This window comes from Oryza sativa, chromosome 11, assembly GCF_034140825.1.
Source record: "Oryza sativa Japonica Group chromosome 11, ASM3414082v1".
Lineage (NCBI taxonomy): Eukaryota > Viridiplantae > Streptophyta > Magnoliopsida > Poales > Poaceae > Oryza > Oryza sativa.
Genome location: NC_089045.1, coordinates 6,409,713 through 6,431,447, shown reverse-complemented (window position 1 = coordinate 6,431,447; position 21,735 = coordinate 6,409,713). Strand labels below are relative to the sequence as shown.

General features: G+C 42.1%; 1 non-coding gene across 1 annotated transcript; it reads left to right on the top strand.

Annotated features, from left to right (window-relative positions):
* Window positions 1–20,998: 20,998 nt before the first annotated feature.
* On the top strand, window positions 20,999–21,715 carry LOC112936829 (uncharacterized). The gene is made up of 2 exons (XR_010737920.1): window positions 20,999–21,137; window positions 21,224–21,715. It is a non-coding gene; the product is annotated as an uncharacterized protein (transcript).
* Window positions 21,716–21,735: the final 20 nt, after the last annotated feature.

The following is a 21,735-nucleotide window of genomic DNA, read 5'->3' as shown; positions in this document are numbered from 1 at the left end:
ATGTATAGTTATACTTTGAGATAAATTTTAAATGCTATAAGTTGTCATATTTTAAGATGGAGAAGTATCTGCTAAACAACCTACAAACTTTTATATTTTAGAACGAAGGGAGTAACAATGTATGTAATATCTCTTTCTCAAAATGTTGCTACTTAGTATATGATTAAGACACTGCCTAATACAATGAATCTGAATTATGCTCATGTCCATATTCATTGTAGTCCAATTGTGTAATACTTGGTAGCAACATTTTACAATTGATTTCTTCCACCTAATTACTCTTGAAAAAAAACAGAGAGACAAAGCAGGTGTTCCTGTAGACTATTGTAGAAGAGAATCATTGGACTGACTTGTGTTTTATAGATAATGGATAAAATCCGGCCTTTACTTTAACTGAAGCTATAGCCACTTATTATATAGTTCTAGGCTGAAAACCAAGTATAATGGAGGCTAATCAGTTTAGACCAGCAATGAAATTGGACTTGAAATCTCTATGTATTAGCTGACAGGATTAGAGCCCATCAGTTGGCCCAAAAAGCCAAAGTAAAAGCCAAAATTTAAATTTAAAGTTGATTTTAAGATATTTTCAATGTAATTTCTTTGAGCATTCGCTTTGAAGTTGTTAGGAACAAGTATATATAAAAGTTTTACATATAAATTAATTTTTGTTCCATAATAAACATGTTTATTAGGGAATATGGCTGCAAAAAGAACAGTCAGAAGCTCTCTTTTTATAAGCTTGGTTCTAGAAGGTGCCAAATCTATTGTTACTTGCTCAGGTGTGTGTCACCGACTTGGACAGCCAAATTTGAGCCAGGCAGAAAAAAAATTCTCCTTATCAAACTCTTCCTCTTCAGCCAAGAGTCTCATCGGTTGCTCGTATTCCTAATAAGACAAAATGGTTGATTAGGAGATAAAATTTAATTTGTAGGTAAAATTTTTATATGTTTGTTCGCAGCGATTTAAAAATCAATATAGAAAAAGTTAAGTTAAAAATACCTTAAAATTAACTTTAAAATCAAGTTAAAAATTCAAATTTTAACTTTTGCTTTAGCTTATTAGACCAACCGATGTGACTCCAAATCGGATACCCCAAAAGATTAGGATCAGACTTCGGCCCTGTTTTTCTTTTCAGATTCTTGTTACATGCTTTTTTGGCCATGATTTTGAAACCACTCCATTGTGTGATTTTTGAGAAAATTTTCTATCTAAAGGTTTGTTAAATATCAAATAAATTTATTTTTAAGTATGCAATAGTTAACATTTAATTAATTATTAGCTAATTATAAAGCTTCTCCTATAAACCTTTTTTATGTTATTAAGTGGAATAAATTTATATTTATAAAAACAAGCTTAAAAAGTACCTTAAAATCAGTGGTCCAAGAAATGCAGTAGAAAAATGTATGTTTCATAGCATAAACCAAATAATATATTTCAATAAGGTGAATAATGAATAATCTGAAGGGGGGGGGGGTTTGCTAAACCTCATTCCCACTTTCCCAGGTGAATTAACGTGCGTACGTACTGCGTTGGTCGGGTCACACAGGCTCCCAGCCAAATACGACAGCACTCCAGAATCCAGATGGGAACAAACCACCCGTTGTGGTTAAAGTAACAAGAAGTCATGGATAAACGCAGCTCCCAAACCTGTGCAGTGCAGTGCAGGTGTGTACAAACGCAGGGAGAGGCAGACTGGATCACGGATGGGCAACAAACCCGGGAGGCCTGCCTGTCAACGAGGGAGACGCGGACGCTGACGCGCACGGGGGCGCACGCGTCGCCGTCGCTGTAAACCAACCACACGGGCCATACTCAGCCACAGCCCACAGGAGGGCGGCGCCCACGCGGGGGCAACTTGTGTTTGGACGACACGACGCGCGCGATGGAGGCGGGGATGGATGGATCATGGATGGGTCCTCCATCCGTCCCTTGTCGCGGCCTCGCGGGGTGTTTGTTTTGTTTAATAATAATCGCCATGCTCTTTGACCGCATGTTTAGTTCACCCCCAACTATCCTAAGCTTTTAACTTTCCATCACATCCAAAACTTTCATACCCACACAAACTTTTAACTTTTCCCAAACTTCCAACTTTTTTCAGGAACTAAACACAACCTTTGTCTAGGGGATGGAATGGAACGGCGCATCCTCTGTGTGAAGTGCCGATACGTGTCACGCTCACACCCAGTCATTGAATATAAGACATATCTAATAGGCTGTTCTGATGGTAGCAAAATAAACAATTATCAAAATTTTAGTAAGTTGACAATATTACCAAAATTTTAGTACGATCTCTATATATTTTTTAAAGTTTGGCAAAAACATAAATGTATGTACAATTTTGATATCTTTAACAAAATAACATCGATATGAACAAGCCGCCATTGATCAACGCAGGTAGTACAAAGTACCGATTGCTATAGCTAGCTAGATTGGCAACGTGACAACCCTGCGTACGTCGCCGTCGCTCCTCCTGTACTGTAACAGTGTAACCAACCGAAATGGCCAGCGCAGCCGGGGCAGGTACGTAGCGCTGCGTCTGCCGAATCGCGATCTCGCGGCCTCGTTTTTGCGGGTGTTTTGTGCGGTGCACTTTTTTGGCTGGCTCGACTGCATGCATTTGCCGAGATCGATGGAATGGAGAACGTACGGCCGGAGCGTCCTCCGTGTAAAGTGCGGGCGAGTAGGGTGGGTAGAATTAGACCGAAGCGAAGAACCGAACCGAAAAAATTGGGTAGCTGTTCGGTTCCGGTCATCGAAAGATCGAATTTATTTCAGGTATTTCGGTTACTGGGTCCGGTTAACCGAATTAACCGAGATGACCGAAATGTCTCAATAGGCATAGGAGGCCCAAAAAACCCAGTAAAAAAAATCCTAAGATCCAACCAACCAACCCTAGCTCCCTACTCCTACTCGGCCACTCCCTCACCACAGCGCTGCGCTGCACTTCTCACCATCGCGCTCGACGCCTCCGCCGGTCTGCCCTCCGCCTCCTGCCTCCACCGCGCCGGCACCGCCTCCAGCACCATGCCAGCGCCGCCTCCAGCACCGTGCCAGCGCCGCCACTGCCCGCCCTCCGCCTCCTGTCTCCACCGCGCCGTCGTCGCCACCGCCCGCCATCCGCCGGTCCACCAGCACCGCCTCCAGCCTCCACCGCGCCGACATCGCCCAGGCATCCACCGCGCGCGCCATGGCTGTCGCCTCTGCCTTGGCGCTGCCACCTTCAGTATGCTGCCGAAGCCCGGAGGCCTCAAGCCCCCATCTGCCAAGCCCGAGCTGATGGTGCCTCCTCCACCCCGACGGTGATGAGCAGCGCCAAAGCCAATCTGCGATGAGTATATGACAGTAAAGAAAGCTGATCTGGGATTTTTATGAATTTTCTTCATAAGTATGATTTGTTTATCTAAAATTTTATTGAGGAATTGTGCGGTTCTTCATAATATTTCTAAAATTTCGGTCTAACCGACACCGAGACCGAATTGATCGGTCTTCAATATTTTTCAAGACCGAAAGGTCTTGCGTTTTAGATAACCGGACTTTCAAAAAAAAAAAAAACCAAAAATCGAGACCGAATTTTCGGTCTGACCAAATGCCCACCCCTAGTGAGCGTGTCCCATTCATCCACAGTCCAGGCTGGCATGCTGCCATATTCCAAACGAACAGAGATGTGCGTCTGTGCGATGCGTCGGTGCGTGTACGTTTCACCGTTTCGTATTGCAAGTACTTTTAACTCTTTTGAACGTTAAATTTCCTATAAATTTGATCTACTTTATATAAAAACATCACAATATTTTTTAACACCAAAGAAACACACTATTAAAGTATATTTAATCTTATGTTAACGGGTATAATAGTTCTACATTGCCCATTAACTTCAGCTAAACTAAAAAAACATTTGATTTAGAAAAAGTCAAATCGTCAAACGAAGGGAGTAGTAATATCTCCGTGCATTGTAACTCATAACATACTATTTTAAATAAATACTATTCTACTCCCTCCGTCCTAAATTAGTGCGCCCATTTTTTAAGAAAAATCAAACTTGGTAAATTTTGACTAATAATCATACTAACTATATCTATACTAAGTATTATGCATGTTATATCACTAGATTCATATTTTGAAGTGCTTCCAAGTGATGCTAATTTTATACTCCCTCCGTATTTTAATGTATGATGCCGTTGACTTTTTGACTAACGTTTGACCATTCGCCTTATTTAAAATTTTTATGCAAATATAAAAATTTTTATGTCATGTATAAAGAATATTTGATGATGAATCAAGTCACAATAAAATAAATGACAATTACATAATTTTTTTTGAATAAGATGAATGGTCAAATGTCGAAGAAAAAGTCAACGGTGTCATACAATAAAATATGGAGGTAGTATTTGTTGGGATCATAGAATGGAATAAAATACCGGTCAAAGTATGTTTTTAATACCATGTAAAAAATATAGGATTTATAATTTGGGACAAAGGGAGTATTTGCTTATTTGTAACTATGCCATTGTAATACCACTAAAAATGGATACATGCCATTTTGTACACATCAGACATGTTTTTGAATAATTTTCTTTTACGGTATTCTCGTATGGTCCAAAGTAACCCATGTACATACGAGACTCACCCGTTCGCTCTCGTATTCTTCCTTTCTCGTCTGTCTCCACCTCTCTCCTTCTCTCCTCCGTTCTTACGGGCGGGAGCGGGGCCGACGAGGTTCGGGCTCCCGAGATAGTCATGCCTCGACCACCCGCCGCGCGCCCCACAAGAATGGGAGGGGGGAGGCGTTCTAGAGGACATGGACGTGATTATGCGGCCGTTGTTTGCAGTATGGCAGGGTAACGTGGCCGGGATGTAAGAGGTACTGAGGAACGGGGCAGACATGACATCGACAACGTTGATCTGGAAGGGTGCCGCACATCGCCACCTGCAAGGGTAATGGGATGTGGTGCGCGGTGCGCTTACCACCACTTGAAGTGAAAGTGGTGGGAGAAACGCTACGTCGCTGGTCGAGAATCAGATAGTAGTTGTAACTCGACCACTTGAAGTGAGGCGAGAGAGATCACTCTCTTAACCACCTATAAGGGCGCTAAAGTTGGTTTATTACATGTGCATATCATGTGGCCAGCATGACTCACATACCGAACTTATAGCATATCCGGATGTCCATTCGCAATCATGTCGGGTGATCAAGCCGACGGCGTTTGCGAGGAATTATCTGTTAACAACCTTTTCTTGAGTAGTCTAGCGATGGCCGGTGCTATGAGATAGGTCGTCGGTCTCTGTTGGCAGGTTGGGTGTGATAACTCCGCATTTGTCGAGAATGTTCTCGATAATGGAGTGTACTCGACCATAACCTACCCGAGTGCTCAATTGTTCTTGAAAAATATTTTCTAGAAGGCAAGATATATAGCAGATAATATCGAGTATGTACTCAAAAACTGCGTGGATCTTCTAGTATTATCAGGATATAACGAGCAGATTAAATATCATGCATTATGTAAACCGTAAATAAGCATGATTTATACAAAAGAGAACGGAGCGAGCCCCCAGCGTTAGACCGTAGTTGGCCTGACATCGGAAGCACTCACACAATAGATATTGTATAAAAAACATGCTCTAGGTAAACATAATAAATTATTGATCTGACAATGCTGTATGATCTGAATAGGTACGATAAATTGCATATAAAATATTGCGTAGCTTTGTAGATATATGCCGGATATATCTACGGAATTAGTAGATTAATTTAAAAAATTAATCTCACTAATTACCCTTTTTTTTTTACTTGTATGTGCCGAACAGGTATCGCACGTGGTTCCCGGGACGAACACATATATGTGTACTGTATGGAGTTCACCAATCCGATCCATGCATGGTCCTGTGTGATGATGTCATGCATGGTTCTTGTGCTTATGACACATCGGTAAGATGAGCTCCTGATCTTGTGCGGTCACGTCGATACTCCCGTGCTCGGCTTGGACTCGACCAACCGACGCCTCACACCAATTTAATGCCGTATAGATATTGGGTTGATTCTCCGTGGCAACGATTTCTTAAAGCTTGGTCGATCTCGCCGGATCGATTAGTTGATGACGATGATTCCAATCTTGTCGGGAGACGTATTTCGGTCGGGTTGGATCTCCCCACAGCGAAGTTGTCGAGTAGCTTGTTATTGGAGAATCCATCTCTTAAACCCATATCGTCGAAACCTTGAAGCACCAAAATCCTCCTACCTAGCGCGCCACTGTTGACGTTTGATGTCGCAATTCTGGTATTTGCATAGTATGGGGATCATCGGTGCTAGGATATACGCGAGACTGAGGTAAAAGAGATGGAGACAGGGATTTTTATACAGGTTCGGGCCCCTGAGTGGTCAGGTAATAACCCTACATCCTGTTGGCCAGAGCCGACGTTGCTTTTTATTCACCATAATCACACCAGTACAATGTTTGGGGTAGCCTATCTAACTGCTGTCGACATGGCGGTCTGAAGGTCTGACTCATAGCCGACAACAGGGTAGGCTCCTTCCTCGAATCCGTGTCCGGCGAGATCAGAGACAACGCTTTCGTATCTCCTGATGGTATCCGGAGACACCGTAGGGGAATAGCCATGCCTATCCCTGAAGTCGATATCCGGCGACATGTCTTGGCGTATGTAGGCTTCTATGTTGATTGTGTTGGGAGTTGATTGTCTCGTGGTGGGTGTCCCCCTGTCCTCCTAGGGGGGTTTGTATTTATACCCATAGATGTCCCCTTGTCCAAGTAGAACTAGAGAAACCAATATGGATACAATCCGAGTAGTCCTTGTCGTTTCCATGTAGAACTCTGGTTGTCTTTCCTTATCCGGAACTCACTCGAGGTCAGTTTTCGTATAAGACATGGTATGTGGTGGATCCTGCCGAGATTTAGTCAATTACTATTAGATACGTGGTATCCATAACCATGACATAAGTATTTTTAAATTTCGACACAGTTCTTCGAGATATTTCTTTGACTAACAATATCTATAAAAATAAAATATTTTAAATAAGAAAGTTGCATAATATAATAGCTTGTTTAATGATAAATCTTGTAACATCAATTTTACATTATTGTTCTTGTTTATTTTTTTTACTAATAGTTAAAGTTAAAAATGTTTGACTTTGCACTATGCTAAAAGTGTTTATATTTTAAAACGGAGCGAGTACACTACTACATTGTGGAATCAGAATGGAGGCTGGCCAACGACCCTGCCTAGGAGGGGGCATTGAGAAAATACATTGTGAAAAAGAGTGGAGAGATGAAATCCTCTTTCTTTTTTTCGTCGAAGAAATACCGAGGATATTTTCGTCAATGTAGGGGCATTGAGAAAATACCGGTGGAGAGAGAAAAAGAAAGATGATAGATAGGGGCAATTTTTGATAGTACAAAAATACATTGGGAAGAAAACGGTCAAAACGGGCTTGCAATGTATGGCATGGTATGGATCTATTTTTTTTTCGTATTCGGGTGACATAGTTACGAATGGAAGAATAGTAACAACATTTATTTAAAATGGCACGCTCATAATGGCATGGGATCAAATTTACCCGATTATGTTTTATTAACTAATTTCATTTTTAGTCATGCAATTTGAAAATGAGCTATAACTATTACCCCCACCCCCGGTGGGACAATATGCAAAGCTATTTTTATCCGGTAACAGATTGTTGTTTGTTTATTTATTTATCATAATTAGTTTGGATTTGGATTGGACGCTGCGGAAGAGAGAAGGATAAGCTGCTCCATATGGGCTGGCCGGCCATCTCTGTTTCGAAGAATGCAATCCTAGTTAGTACAACAAACAAAGACAGGGAAAAAAACACTTCTACGAAAACCATCTTTCATGGTGGCTATGTTGGGTCTTCGCTGACTGCATTTTACGCCGCCACAAAACAAAGGCAAGTGAAGATATCTTCGCTGACGGTAATCTTACACCGACTACCAACGATAATTCATTTTCACTGGCGGCTGTGTTAAATCGGCTGCCAGTGAAAATCTATTTTGGACAAAAAAAATCCCATGCAGCTACCCTAGCTGCCAGTTTAGACAAAATTTGAAAAGCAAAAATGAATATGCCCACAAGCTGCTGCCCTGCATTCCAAATCCATATCACCAAATCCCAAATCCACAAAAACAAGCAAAAATTTGATAAAAATGGTTTGATCATCATCACATAGCACAAAAATATTCCACATTCACATCACAGAGCACAAATTCCACATCACACACATCGAGCACAAAAATTTAACATCACACATCACACAGTAAGAGCTGAGGATGGAGGGAGGGCGTGGATGGCCGTCGGCGGATCTGCTCCCCGCCACTCCTCCCACGCGCTGCTGCTGCTGAGCGCCGCCGGATCTGCCTCTGTCCTCCCAAGCACCGCCACCACCTCACTGCCACCATCCACTCCTTTGCCGACGCCGCCGCCAGTGGGGCGGGAGGAGGCGCCGGATCTGCTTCTCGCCGCCTCCTCTCCCGTGCTGTTGCCTCCGAGAGTTGCCGCCGCCCCCTTCGTAGTTGTTGCCCGCCGGCCTCCCACGTCGTCGAGGAGGCGGATCCGGCCTCCCCTGTTATCGCGACGGTTGGATCCGGCCCCGAGCTCGTGGCAGCCCATAGCGGAGAGGAGGAGGCCGCGCTCTGCTGCCGCTCCCGAGGCCCTCCCCATTGGTCGATGCGGCGGCAGTGGAGGCGACGGCAGCCGGCAGTGGTGGGGTGGCGACCGAAGCTGGCAGCGGTGGAGAAGGGAGAGAGGAGAGACGCAAGAAGGGAGAGAGGTGGAGAGACCGAGAAGGGATAAGGGCAGTGGGTTGCGCGTGGTGGATTTTATTCGCCCCAATTTTTTTCTAATATTACCTACCGCCAGCGAAAATGTGGCGGACACTTAAGAGGTCCGCCTTGAAAAATACATTTTTTTATGGCGGACCTTTTAGCGTGGCCGCCAGGTCCATGTCCTCCCACCCCTCGGTATGTTTTGCTGGCGGTTTTCGCATATGGCCGCAAACGAAAATTATAGAGTAACACCATGAAAAATCATTTTCGTAGTAGTGAAATCTTCCAACAGAAGTTATTAGAAGTTTTTTTCTCTCAGCATAGAACACCACACGTAGATGAAAAAGAGTGTTGTTTTTTTTTCTCGGGGACGTGGGCACATTTGTGCTTATCATAGGGGAGGAGGAAGGAGCGGACAAACTGCTACTTCTAAAGTTGTAAAGAAATAGAATGAGAGGTTTTACAATGTAGACGAAATTACTAGGTCCTCCCTCCGTTAAAAAAAGACAACCTAACTTATCCAGATTCATTGTACTATAAGGGGTGATCCCTCCGAAATTGCCTTTTTTTTATGACGGAGGGAGTACGCACATAATATCTCTCTTCTCGGGTATCTTCTCCGTTCTTTCTTTCTCAAGATGAGTTTGGAAGAAGAGAGTAGAGACTTGTGCCCATACCTTATACCTAAGTACCGGTGGTGGAGAAACCTTCTTTACTCCCGGTTGGTAACCACTTTTAGTCCCGGGTTTCCAACCGGGAGTAGCAATCCGGGACTAAAGATGGATATCTTTAGTCCCGGTTGAAATAACCAGGAATAAAGATCCATCTTTAGTCCCGGTTGATAACAACAACAGGGAGTAAAAGTCCCGGTTGTTGTTATCAACCGGGACTAAAGAGAGGGTAACGGGGAGTCCAGATAGTCCCCTTTTCTTTTTTTTTCTTTTTTTTTCTCCCGAATCGAGTGGCATGCACATCACCAAATCAAACCCCAAATCCCCAAATCAAATAACATCCCAACTCCACATCACAAATCTTAAAGTTACTCATACACACAAATCAAATACATCACAAATCCTAAAAAATACAAAACAAATCAAATACATCACAAATCCATACAAATGTCCAATGAATCACAAAATTATACATCTCAATAATCACAGATTATATAAAAAAGACCGGCCGCTCACTGCCGCCGAGCGTGGCCCAGCCGGCCGCCTGCCCGCTGCCGCGGGGCGTGGCGCTGCCGGCCGCCGCCGCGCGCGGCCCCCCGGCCACAGGCCGCCGTCGGCCTGCCCGCCGCCGCGGGCGGCCCCCCGGCCACAGGCCGCCGCCGGGCCTGCTCGGCGCTGCCCGGCACGGCCGCCGCCGGCCTGCCCGCTGCCGCCCGCCTGCCGTCCGCCGGATGGGAGGGGAGGAGGGGAGTAGAGGGGAGGAGGAGGAAGGGGAGAATGGGGAGGAGAGGGGAGGGGAGGAGGAGGCTTGGATCTGAGGGGAGTTGGAGGGGAGTTGGAGAGGGATGATCTTATCTCTAAATATTTAGTCTGGGACTTAACCGATCAGAGATGGGTGAAAAATATTTGCTCCCGGTTAGTAACTTCAACCGGGACTAAAGATCTAATCTTTAGTCCCGATTGTTACTACCAACCAGGACTAAAGTGATAATCTTTAGTCCCGGTTGGTAGTATCAACCGGGACTAAAGATCCTCGGTCCCCTGACATGGCTTTGACAGGGTATAAACCGGGACTAAAGATGATCTTTAGTCCTGGTTGGTAACACCAACCGGGACTAAAGATCAAAATTTTTATAACCGGGACTAAAAACAATTTTTAGTCCCGGTTTTTACTAGATCTGGAACTATTATGGAAATCAGCCGATCGAGCAAAGATCATTTCTCCCGTAGTGTACCGATCCTTGTAAAAAGAACTAGAACATGTTGTTCGATATAAGCAGATAAACTTTCAGATAAAGAGGAACTGTCAGGCTCCTCCCCCCGAGCTGCTGTTTTCCTTTCGGGCTTGTAACCAGATTCCTATCTTTTTCAGCCCACTTCTAGCTTCAATTAATTTATAGCCAATCTAATAGTCAATTTATACAATAGTTGCTTACTATATTATTAATATATGGTCCCACCTGTCATACACACATTGCGTCTTGAAGTTCGCACTGCAGCTGGCTATAGATTTGTAGCCCGCTGCTCTTCTCTCTTATCTTTTATCTCACTAAAATATATTTACAGCTGGCTAATAGTCTGCTATTGTACCTGCTCTAATAAATCCAACGAGTATTTTACTGTCCGTGATTTAAAAAACATATCAAATGATGTGTTTTATGTAAAAATTTGTCATATAGAAATATGTTTAACTTTTTAAAATTTGTAATAATTAATACTCAATTAATTACTCCCTTCGTTTTATATTATAATTCATTTCCCTTTTTTCCTTGTCAAAATTTGTTAAGTTTGACCAAACTTATAGAAAAATTTAGAAACATATAAAATATTAAATTAGTTTTATTAAATCTAATATTGAATATATTTTAATAATATGCTTGTTTTGTGTTGAAAATACTACTATATTTTTTTTATAAACTTGTTTGAACTTGAGAATGTTTAGCTAGAAAAAAATTTAAACGACTTATAATATGAAATGGAGGGAGTATATGCTAATGGTTTATCTCATCTCTCACGTGCCACCAAATATACCAGCCGAACTGGTTGATCGAACTAACTAGGCAAAATTTGCTACAGAACACACAAAAAACGTATAATTGGCTGACACCACAAAAACGTGGAGCTGCCCCAGGACACTACAAAAACTGTGTAATTTGCTGTAGGACACTAGCGCCATTATTTTATCATTTCCCGGTTGAAAGTGGTCTCTTTTTTTTCGAAATGCCCAGATTACCCCTATCGCCATCTATAGCTGACTCGGTCGAGTCGAAACAGGGTCGTTCTCCTTCGTCGCCACACACCACCGAGGAAAAAAAATCCCAATCCCTAACCCTAGCTTGTGGCGGCGGCGGCGGTGCCATCAATGTCACTTCTGCATCGCCCGCCGTTGCCGCTGCTGTCGCCGCTGTCGTTGCCGCCGTCTTTGTCGCCGCCGTTGCTGAAGCCTCCCCCGCCACCTCTGCCGCCACCGCCGCAAGCTAGGGTTAGGGATTGGGGATATTTTCCTCGGTGGTGTGTGGTGATGAAAGAGACCGACCCCGTTTCGACTCGACCGAGTCAGCTATAGATGGCGACAGGGGTAATCTGGGCATTTCGAAAAAAAAGAGACCACTTTTAACCGGGAAATGATAAAATAATGGCGCTAGTTTCCTACAGCAAATTACACAGTTTTTTAAGTGTCCTGGGGCAGCTCCACGTTTTTGCGGTGTCCCTTGGCCAATTAAACGTTTTTTTGTGTGTCCTGTAACAAATTTTGCCAACTAACTACTAACTAGATTGCACTAACTAGCAATTTTAACTGTCGCTCTAGCGTCTCTGTAAGCTAGCTGTCACATTGACTTCTTTTTCTATACTTTTCAACATCTCAAGGAGCTGCACACAATTTCGCTAGGATTTGATTTGAGCCCGTACGTGCTATCGTCGATTTGCGACCAAACAAAACGCAGGTCCAACCCCGGGCTGGTACAAGCACAGCCAGGATTGGCAACAACCAACCCTGTCAACGACGGACGGAGACGCGCGTGAAAGCGTCGCCGTTGCTCCAACCAACCGAACCAAAGCCAACGCAGCTGGCCATGTGGGGCAGGGTTTGTAACTTTGAGCTTGATCTCGGCTGCAGGGTTGTGCACTTGTACTCCATCTGTTCCACGCTGTCCTGTTTAAATATGACGAAGATGGAGATTAATGATGGAGCATGTAAAACAAGAAAATCATTAGCATATGATTAATTATATTTTAACTATTATAAACTTGAAAAACTAGATTTATATAATATTTTAACTCCTATGTAGAAAGGTTTCGCATAAAATATACCGTTTAGTAGTTTGAAAAGTATGCTAATTAACGAAAATCGATGTAGGATTTGTACCTTAACCAAGTCAAGTTAGAACAGGGTAAAATGTTAGATCAAAAGATTCCATTCTATTTGTTTTAGTTGTTATCTTCTGAATTTTGAATTGCTGGAATTTCTTTTCCAAACATTTGATTGGGTCTAGAATTACTGAAGTGATAGGAATCATGCATCAGAATCAATGTAGAAATACTCATATTTTAAAGTGGACTTCATCTCTCCTCCAAACTAGAGGAGAAATAGGTATGAAATTTGACTACCATGCTGACTCTTGTTTTTGATTTGTACCAACGTTTCTATTTTGTACTAACAGTTTTATTCCGATTTCATATTGTCGATCTAGAAATAGACGGAAATGATATATGAAATTTTAAGACCGTTTAACGGTATTGCTATAGTACCGTTATGAAGTATTTAAATTAATTGCTTGCTACTTTATATCTTCACTGATAGTTACATAACAAAATAAATAATAATTTTACATAATATTTTTAGTAAGACAAATGATCAAACATATTAAAAAATCGATAGCATCATATATTAAAATCAGAGAAAATGACAAAATGAGAGTGTAGCTCAACTGGTTAGATTCGTTGTTGTGGAATTAGTCCATCTGAATTCAAGGTTTAGATTTAACACGTGTGTTCGTTTTTACGATTATATTTTTTTCAATAGTAGACAGCATGCCCTAAATACTGGGCATGTTGCTACCTAAGCAACAAGAAACCAGAACCGTTGTTGGATAACCAGGTGATTAATTATATATATAGAAGCTAGCTCTTTTTTTTCTTAATTTAGATAGTGGATTAAAACTTGGTCTCTATGTTGACATGAACGTACCCAGCCAAGACTGAGTTAGAGCCAATTGTCGGATGGACTTTATACTTTTCAACCTCTAGAGGAACACACAACTTGCTAGGATTTGATCACCGGCCGTGCTATATATCTTCGTTTTGTGGCCAAATGTCGTCAAAACATTGCTACCATGCTTGCCTGCATCGTTCCTGTCCATTTCATTCTTTTCTCTTTTTGAGAGGATTTCGTTTTATTTCAACTGCAAGTTAGTATATGAAATTTCATTTCGTCAGAAACGGGACCAGATAGTAGTAGATGTCTTTAATAAAGTTCGAATTTATCAGACATAGACATGTTATCCTACTTTGGATGTTTGTGATTGGACGCATGTAATTAAGTGTGGACGTTTACTTACATATATAGTTACCAGTTGATACATCGCTTTTTCTGTAGTATATGCGGATGAATGCATGTTACATTATAGAAAAAGTAGATGTAGATGTTTAAATAATGTGAAAATGATGTGGCACAAGATGGAATGATGGAATGTATTTTTGCATACTGAGTTCTAAAAATGCAACAAAATTGTAATGATATATCATGTTGGTATGATATTTAAAATACTCTAGACAATAATTTCTAGTAGTAATGATGTGGCACACACTACTAGAGAAATGATCTTTGCTGGGTCGACCTAAAACCATAATAGTCCCTGTTAAAAAAGAACCGGGACTAAAAATGATATTTAGCCCTGGTTGAAAACCCCACAGCCATTCTATGATCTTTAGTCCCGGTTCATCCCCTGTCAGAGGCATGTCAGGGGGTCGAGTATCACTACTTTAGTCCCGATTAGTATGATCATCTAGATCTTTACTCTCGGTTGGTATTACCAACCGGAACTAAAATTCAACGTGTAGTATATAATCCCTAGCACTTATCCTCTCCTCCACAATCACAACCACTTCCTCACACATATCGATCCTCTCCTCCGCTCCCCCTCCTCCCCCTCCTCCTCCCCTCCCCTCTCCTGCACAGATCTTACACATCCTCCTCCCCTCTCCTCCCCCTCCTCCCTTCCCATCCGGCAGCCAGCGGCGGCGGGCAGGCGGTGGCGGCCAGCGGGGCTGCGCGCGGCGGCGGCCGGCGGGGCCACAGGGGGCGGCAGGCGGCAGACAGTGTTGTTTTCTCTTTTTTTTTGATAATTTGTGATTCATTGAGATGTATAATTTTGTGATTCATTGTATGGATATGAGATGTATAATTTGTGATGTATTTGATTTGTGTGTAATTTTTTTTGGATTTGTGATGTATTTGATTTGTGTGTATAAGTAACTTTAAGATTTGTGATGTGGATTTGGGATGTTACTTTGATTTGGGGATTTGGGGTTTGATTTGAGGATATGCATGCCACTCGATTTGGGAGAAAATAAAAAAGAAAAAAAAAGAAAAGGGGACCGTCTGCCGATATCCTCTATTTAGTCACGGTTGGTAACAACAACCAGGACTAAAGACTTTAGTCCTGGTTGTTGTTACCAACCGGGACTAAAGATGGATCTTTAGTCCCGGTTATTTCAACCGGGACTAAAAATGGAAGTTCTGGACTCCTACTCCCGGTTGGAAACCCGGGACTAAAGGGGTTTACCAACCGGGAGTAAAAAAGTTTCTCTACCGGTGACACTTACATACAATTTAAATTACTTTAGATAATAATTACTAGCGGATGATGATATGGTACACTTGCATATTGAGCTTTAGAAGTTAAAGAACATTAACTAGTTAATAGTAAGATATGATTTGTATGTTGTCCCAGAGACAAAATTATTTTCATACATTCCATCATGTAAGGAATTAGGGCAGTAGTCTTGTGTTTCTCTTTTCTCTTTTAAGTGTTGTCACTTTGGTACTATTTTATCTTTATTGTAAGGAATTCAGTAAGTACTCTTATATAACGTTGCATTTAATCTTGTCATATAGGAGTATACTATTGTCTACTCCCTCTATCTAAAAAAAAGCTAATTTAGTTGGAGATGTGACTCCACCTAGGACAACGAATTTGGACAACCTTTTATGCCTATTCGTTGTTCTAGGTGGAGTCACGTCCCAACCTAGATTAGATTTTTTTTTGGACGGAACAAGTACTTCATACTAAATATATATGCCAACACCAATACGAATGTAAGCCTCCCAAGTAAGCAAGTATGATCCAGTTAAACCATCTCTACCTTAGGAAAAGAATGTTTGCATTGTGACATGCACGCCTATACAAGTCCAAACTTAGCTTGTTCTCATGCTCCACCTTTTCTTGAAAACACATTTTTATGTTCTTATACTATTCCACTTGTATCAGCACACGTTGCCTATATATTTAAGTTAGTTGTGTAATTTGATGGCTACGCAGAAAAGAAATTAATAAAAAATCAGCGCAAGGGGAAAAAGGGGATTTGTGAAGGTATCATCTCAGACAGATGCCACTTCTAGATGCATGATGTGCACTTTGCCAAGAAAACTAAATCTATTACCAGCAATCACACAGCATACAAGTCTTCACAGATAAAGAAAACTTAAAGGAGCAATTGACCAATGATTGGTACAATTTGAGGATGACACTCTAGATAAGTACTAGTACAATTAAGTGCTGAATCACATATTATGATGAGTAGAGAGGTTTATACGACTTGTCCAAGTCCATGGCGGCTAATTAATGTGGCAGCGATGGATCATTTTCTTGGCGGTATATTTCGCTATTTATCACGAACACCATCAATTTTTAACCGGCTCAAAATTTCACATATGTTCAAATCTCTTAAGTTCAGTTGAATTTTTCCTAGAGTGCTTCAAATTCAATTTAATTTGTTCTGGATTTGAATTTTGCCTGGGCAGCATTTTGAAGCCTCTCAGCGCAACCAAGAAGTGCATATGTGATATGCCTACAGCCAACTGTTGAATGCATATATGACGATCCCTAGATCCCGGCTCCGCCACTACTACTATCTCTTTTATAGTTAACCATCGATACTTATAAAAACAAATCAATCACGGAAAATCATTATTAGTCGTTCAGACTTACGACGCCGCTCACTTAACCACTGCATGATCATTGAATAGTCAAATTAATTAAAGAACGTTTCATGCACGTGTGCATGTCATGTACTTCTATAGTATTAATCGGCGTTTAAAGAGAGAAGACAATCTCGCACAGTGTGTGATCGCTATCGATCGATCACAATTCACAACCGCACGAGATCATTCCATACCCGAGCTGCTTGCAAACGTGCGGATCTCTCGATACATATGTGATCTCGGCCGACACTAAAAACTACAAAAACCACCCCAAAGGTCTGAAGTTTGACATTTCAACCCATAAAACATTTTGTTGAAAATACTCAACCCTATTTGTTTTTTTTTTCAAAAGCCATCCCAGTGCGCACATGCTTAATCGAATCTATATGTTTTCATAAATTGTGAGGCGTCTATGTGATCTTTACCAAAACCAAATATTTCTAGGAGTATAGTCTTAATATGTTTTGAAGTTTGCATAAATTGAATTGTTAATGAGAGCTTGAATGTTGTTGTACCAATTTTGCTATATGTAGAAAAAAATCAATGAAACATAAAGCTTAGCCTGTGATGGCTCTACATCAATATTAACAGGTTGACTCGGTTAATCCGTGTACGCAGGGGTGGTTTTTGCAAAAATAAAAGAAATAAAAGAGAGAAGGGATGGTCATTTGTAACAAAATAACTTATGGGGTGAAATATTAAACTTCAAGTGACTTCTCATATGGTTTTTGCAAGTTTTCCAAGTCTTATAGACGTTTTTCAGCTGCATACATGATCTAGATCGATCCATGCACGCTTATTTTCTAAGAAGAAAAAAAAGGTGTGTTCTGCCTCAAGTTTTAATTAATTTGCTATCTGCTGGAGACTTTCTTGTTTGTGATTACATAGAATACGCCATCGTATGCACGTGCAGCATATGCATATATATAATGTGCTAGGCCCTCTTTTACACGTCTTTAGGAGATGGACGCAACTTGTAAAATGTAGTCTCTCAACTCGCAAAACACAAAAGGGAATTGAACCAGCTTGAGCTAGGTCCCAGACGCCCGATTTTCCCTTGCTAACTACGCCGCCAATGAGTAAGTTGGACGGCGCCTGATCATTTGGGGCTGGATCGATTGGGAGCTTCAAGGCTATCATTTTCCAAGGGAACCTGTAATGTATTGTGAAAGTTTTCCTTGGTCAAATGCACATCAGATGCACATCAGTTCCTCAGTAAAATATATAAGGGAAAAAATCATTTGTAATCTTAAACTCTTAAATAAGTCTGGTCTGAAAAACCAACTTTTAAATTCTAAACCCACACTGTTTAATCCACACTGTTCATATTTCAAGCCAACCTGAATCTAGAGTGATTTAGAATGGGAATAAGTCTATTTTGCCTCAATCATCTTTTGCTCCTAGTTGAATCGCATCGTTCAACGGTAAAACTGGGTATAATGTCCCCCCTATCTTCGAAAACCAGTGCAAATAGACTGCTCAGTGATTTGGGAAGTGGTTTTTTTTGCTGATGTGGCAGGTTGACTGCGGTTGACTTGATGAGTCAGTAGGTGGGACCAACATGTCATCCTTCGCTCTTCTCTCCCTCATATGTCTCTCTCCCCTTCCAGCACGGTGATGGTGCCCGGATCGGCCACTCCCAATCTTGTCTCACACTCGCAACTCTGGCAATGGTGTCCGGATTGGTGGCATACGGCAAGAAGCCCTCGACGGACCTCGGCCGGCCTCTCCTCCCGCCATACAGCCTAGCGCCTACGCGCCACCAATGCTCATTTTCGCCCCAGTCCTCGTCCGCCTCCACCCGTGCTGTGCCCTTACCTCCACGCGTTCTCCCCTCTTCATGTTCCAGCTCCTCTTCCTCGCGCTCCACACCAGCCTCGCCTTCCTCTTCAACACTTCCGCGCCCATCACCTCTGTGGCCAAGCTCCGCATCGCCTACTTCCACGTCAACAACTCCCTGTTCCCAGCTGTGGACCTCACGCTCTGCTTCAGTGTCCACAACCTCGGCCTCGTCCTCCTGCTTCGGTACTGTGCGGTATCCGCCGCTGTCTCCTACCACAGCCACCTCGTTGTCTCCACCAACATGAGCCCTGGATCTGCGCACCCTGGATGCAAGCTTGATGCTGGAGGTGATCTCATCACGTGAGGAAGAGGAAGACTGGAAGACTCAAGCGAAAGCAATTAGTTTACAAGGAAGAGGAAGACCTAGGTAGAGATGAAAACGGAGCGGGGATAATGCTCATACCATATTTGTTTTCATATTTTTTTTGTTGGATATGAAAACAAATACGAATAGCTCGGATACGGAAATAAATACGAATTATCTCGAATACGAATAAGGATCGAATATGATTGGACATAAATATGGAAACATTTTTTTCTCGAACACGAAAACCACCTCAACTTCTAATATAAACAAATATCATCATATATAATTAGTTCATTTTATATAAAATATAGTATAATTATAAAAATATTTAAAAGTTTCAATAATATTAATGGTGTGGACTAGTGTTAAGAAATGGACTAGTACTAAAATTTAGAAAGATAGATTGGAGGTTGTAGCGATATAAAGAAATGGGGTATGACTCATGACTTCAGTGGATATCCGAATAGCACTGTTCACCGGATATCCATATCCGTCGAAAACCCTGATACCATATCCGGGAGAAAATATATGTATTTGTATCCGAATGTTAACAGTGAAATTTGGTAAGCCCCTAAGAGAATTATCACATCGCCAATAGTCGGATTCCTGATATATTCGGTTAAGGAAATTAATCAATTAAACGAAGCTTATCCAGAAGTGACCGAGTTCAAGGAGGATGTGGCGCGGCAAGTTATCTATTAATTAGGAATAGTTTGTTAGTTTTCTTTTATCTTTAGGAAAGTGAGTTTAGTATCCTATAAGGACTTTATGCTTTCCTTTTGTCTTTAGGAAAGTTTCTTTCTTGTCCTACAAGGACTAGTATCTCCCCATGGGTATTAATATGTACACCCGGGGTTATTGTAAACTATCTTCATGATCAATACAATTTGGCGCATCGCCACTTTTTACCTTTTCTACTTTATTTTATCGTCCAGCGGGAATTGGCACTTGACGCGGGGCTGCATCAGCATTCGATCTTCAGTGAAGGGGTAAGTCCAATGTTCCGCTGGCCCAAGCAATTGTCTCGTCTACGTCGGCGTTGTTCAAGGCTGCATTAGTACATTTGACCTGTTGGATTGCTCCGGTTTGGATGATATATTTGTCTGCCTATTTATCATATGTCTTAGTTAATCTAGTCTTAGTATCTCAATTTAGCTCTATCGGTTGTCTCTCGCTTTAGGGTTTCTACCGATATCGGCTAAATCGTCTAACTAGATTAGATTAGCTAAGGCATCTACCACCCTAAAAATCAGTCAACGGCTTGATTGTCTAGATATTGTATTTCTTTTCATACTTAGTGTTGCATCAATTAAGTTTGATCTACTAAGTCGTGGTTAGAACCATAATCCCTAGCCTGCTTTTTTACTGCCAATAAGGGTTTCATATCGGGGTTTCAGCTGATGAGTTATCTGGATGTTGCGTCGGTTGATAAGGATTACATATAAGTTGGATTTAGCCGATGGCAACAAAGATTTCACCGTTTAATCTAATCTATGGATTTTATGACATCAGACTCTAACTGATGTATGCTTTAACCTTTGGATCATTGATTATTCTCTCATCTCATTGTTAGCCAATTGGTTTTTACTTTATTATATTATTATTTTATTACATCATCATCAGCCGATTGCCTTTATATTGGTATTTACATCAAGTGTCAGAATATACATTGGACATATGGCCGACAGCTCGAAACCCTATTGCTATCGGCTAGTATCGGCTATCGGCTGGAATTATTCCATCGGCTTGTCAGCCGATCGGCTATTTGATCTGCTGTTTACATATCTTGTCAGATGCAGGATCAAACTGACTGGCACGCCCGCATCTCATCAACCTTTGGTCCAACACTGGAGCTAAGCAGATCTCCCAGGCCAGTGTGTGTTTTTCGCATAAACATCGAACTATCCTAGAATTATCCGCTCCAAAAGGTATCTACATTCGTTTTTCTTCGGAGCGGACGGAAACTATTCGCTCTGTTTTGATCCCTAGACCTAGACCTAGGGGGCTTATGTCCTCATTTCACTCTTTTTTATCGTACGAGAAGCCCTTCGTGGACAGCGTGACGATGGTCGAGATCGAGCTTGGTCCTGTGGGCGTGCACGGACAGCGTGGCGTCACCATGCTTCCCTCTTCCCTCGCACGCACCAGCGGCCTCGCCTGGAGGGGTCAAATGATGGGGTTTTGGGTACGCTCTAGCAGCGGGAGGTGTTCCTGCTCAAATCCTTGCCTCCAGGGTGAGGGCCATAGATGTGTCCCTCACCTTGGAGTCTCTGATGGTCTCCGGTGATCTGTACTTCGTCGTTGGTAAGGATGGAGAAAAAGTATGTGTGGATTAATTTAAATTTGCTCGAAAATTTGTTTCAACATTTTGAAAATCTATTGAATTTTGTTTGGAATCAATTGTCAGGTTCCGGTGGCGTGGCTCGTCGGCAGGACTGGCCTGCTCTACTTCTCAGCTCACTGGTGCAGTCCATGCCGGAAATTCCTCCCTAAGCTCATCGAGGAGTACATCAAGATGAGGGAGGAGACAAGCAGTGACGTTGAGGTCGTCTTCGTCTCCAACACCGACGGGCAGGAGAAAAGGAATTGTCATGTGAGGCCCACCGCATATATTTTGTCATTTTTCACTGACATGTGAGCCCCATCAACAAAAACCTTCTAAACGGAGTTTATTTACACCGCTTTGTAAGACGGGAGAGATGTTATACCCGGATTCGGGGTTGAGCCCATCAACAAAAACCGTTTCCTAAACCATCGAAGGAGTTTAGCTTTGATTTTACGACTCAACTATGAGCCAGAGATGAGAGAGTGAAAATATACCTATTTCCTTTTGGATGACAGCTCACATGGCAAGGTGGCCCAAGACCGAGAGGCCCTATTGAAGGTTTATGGATTGAAATGGGCTGAAAATTCCCAACA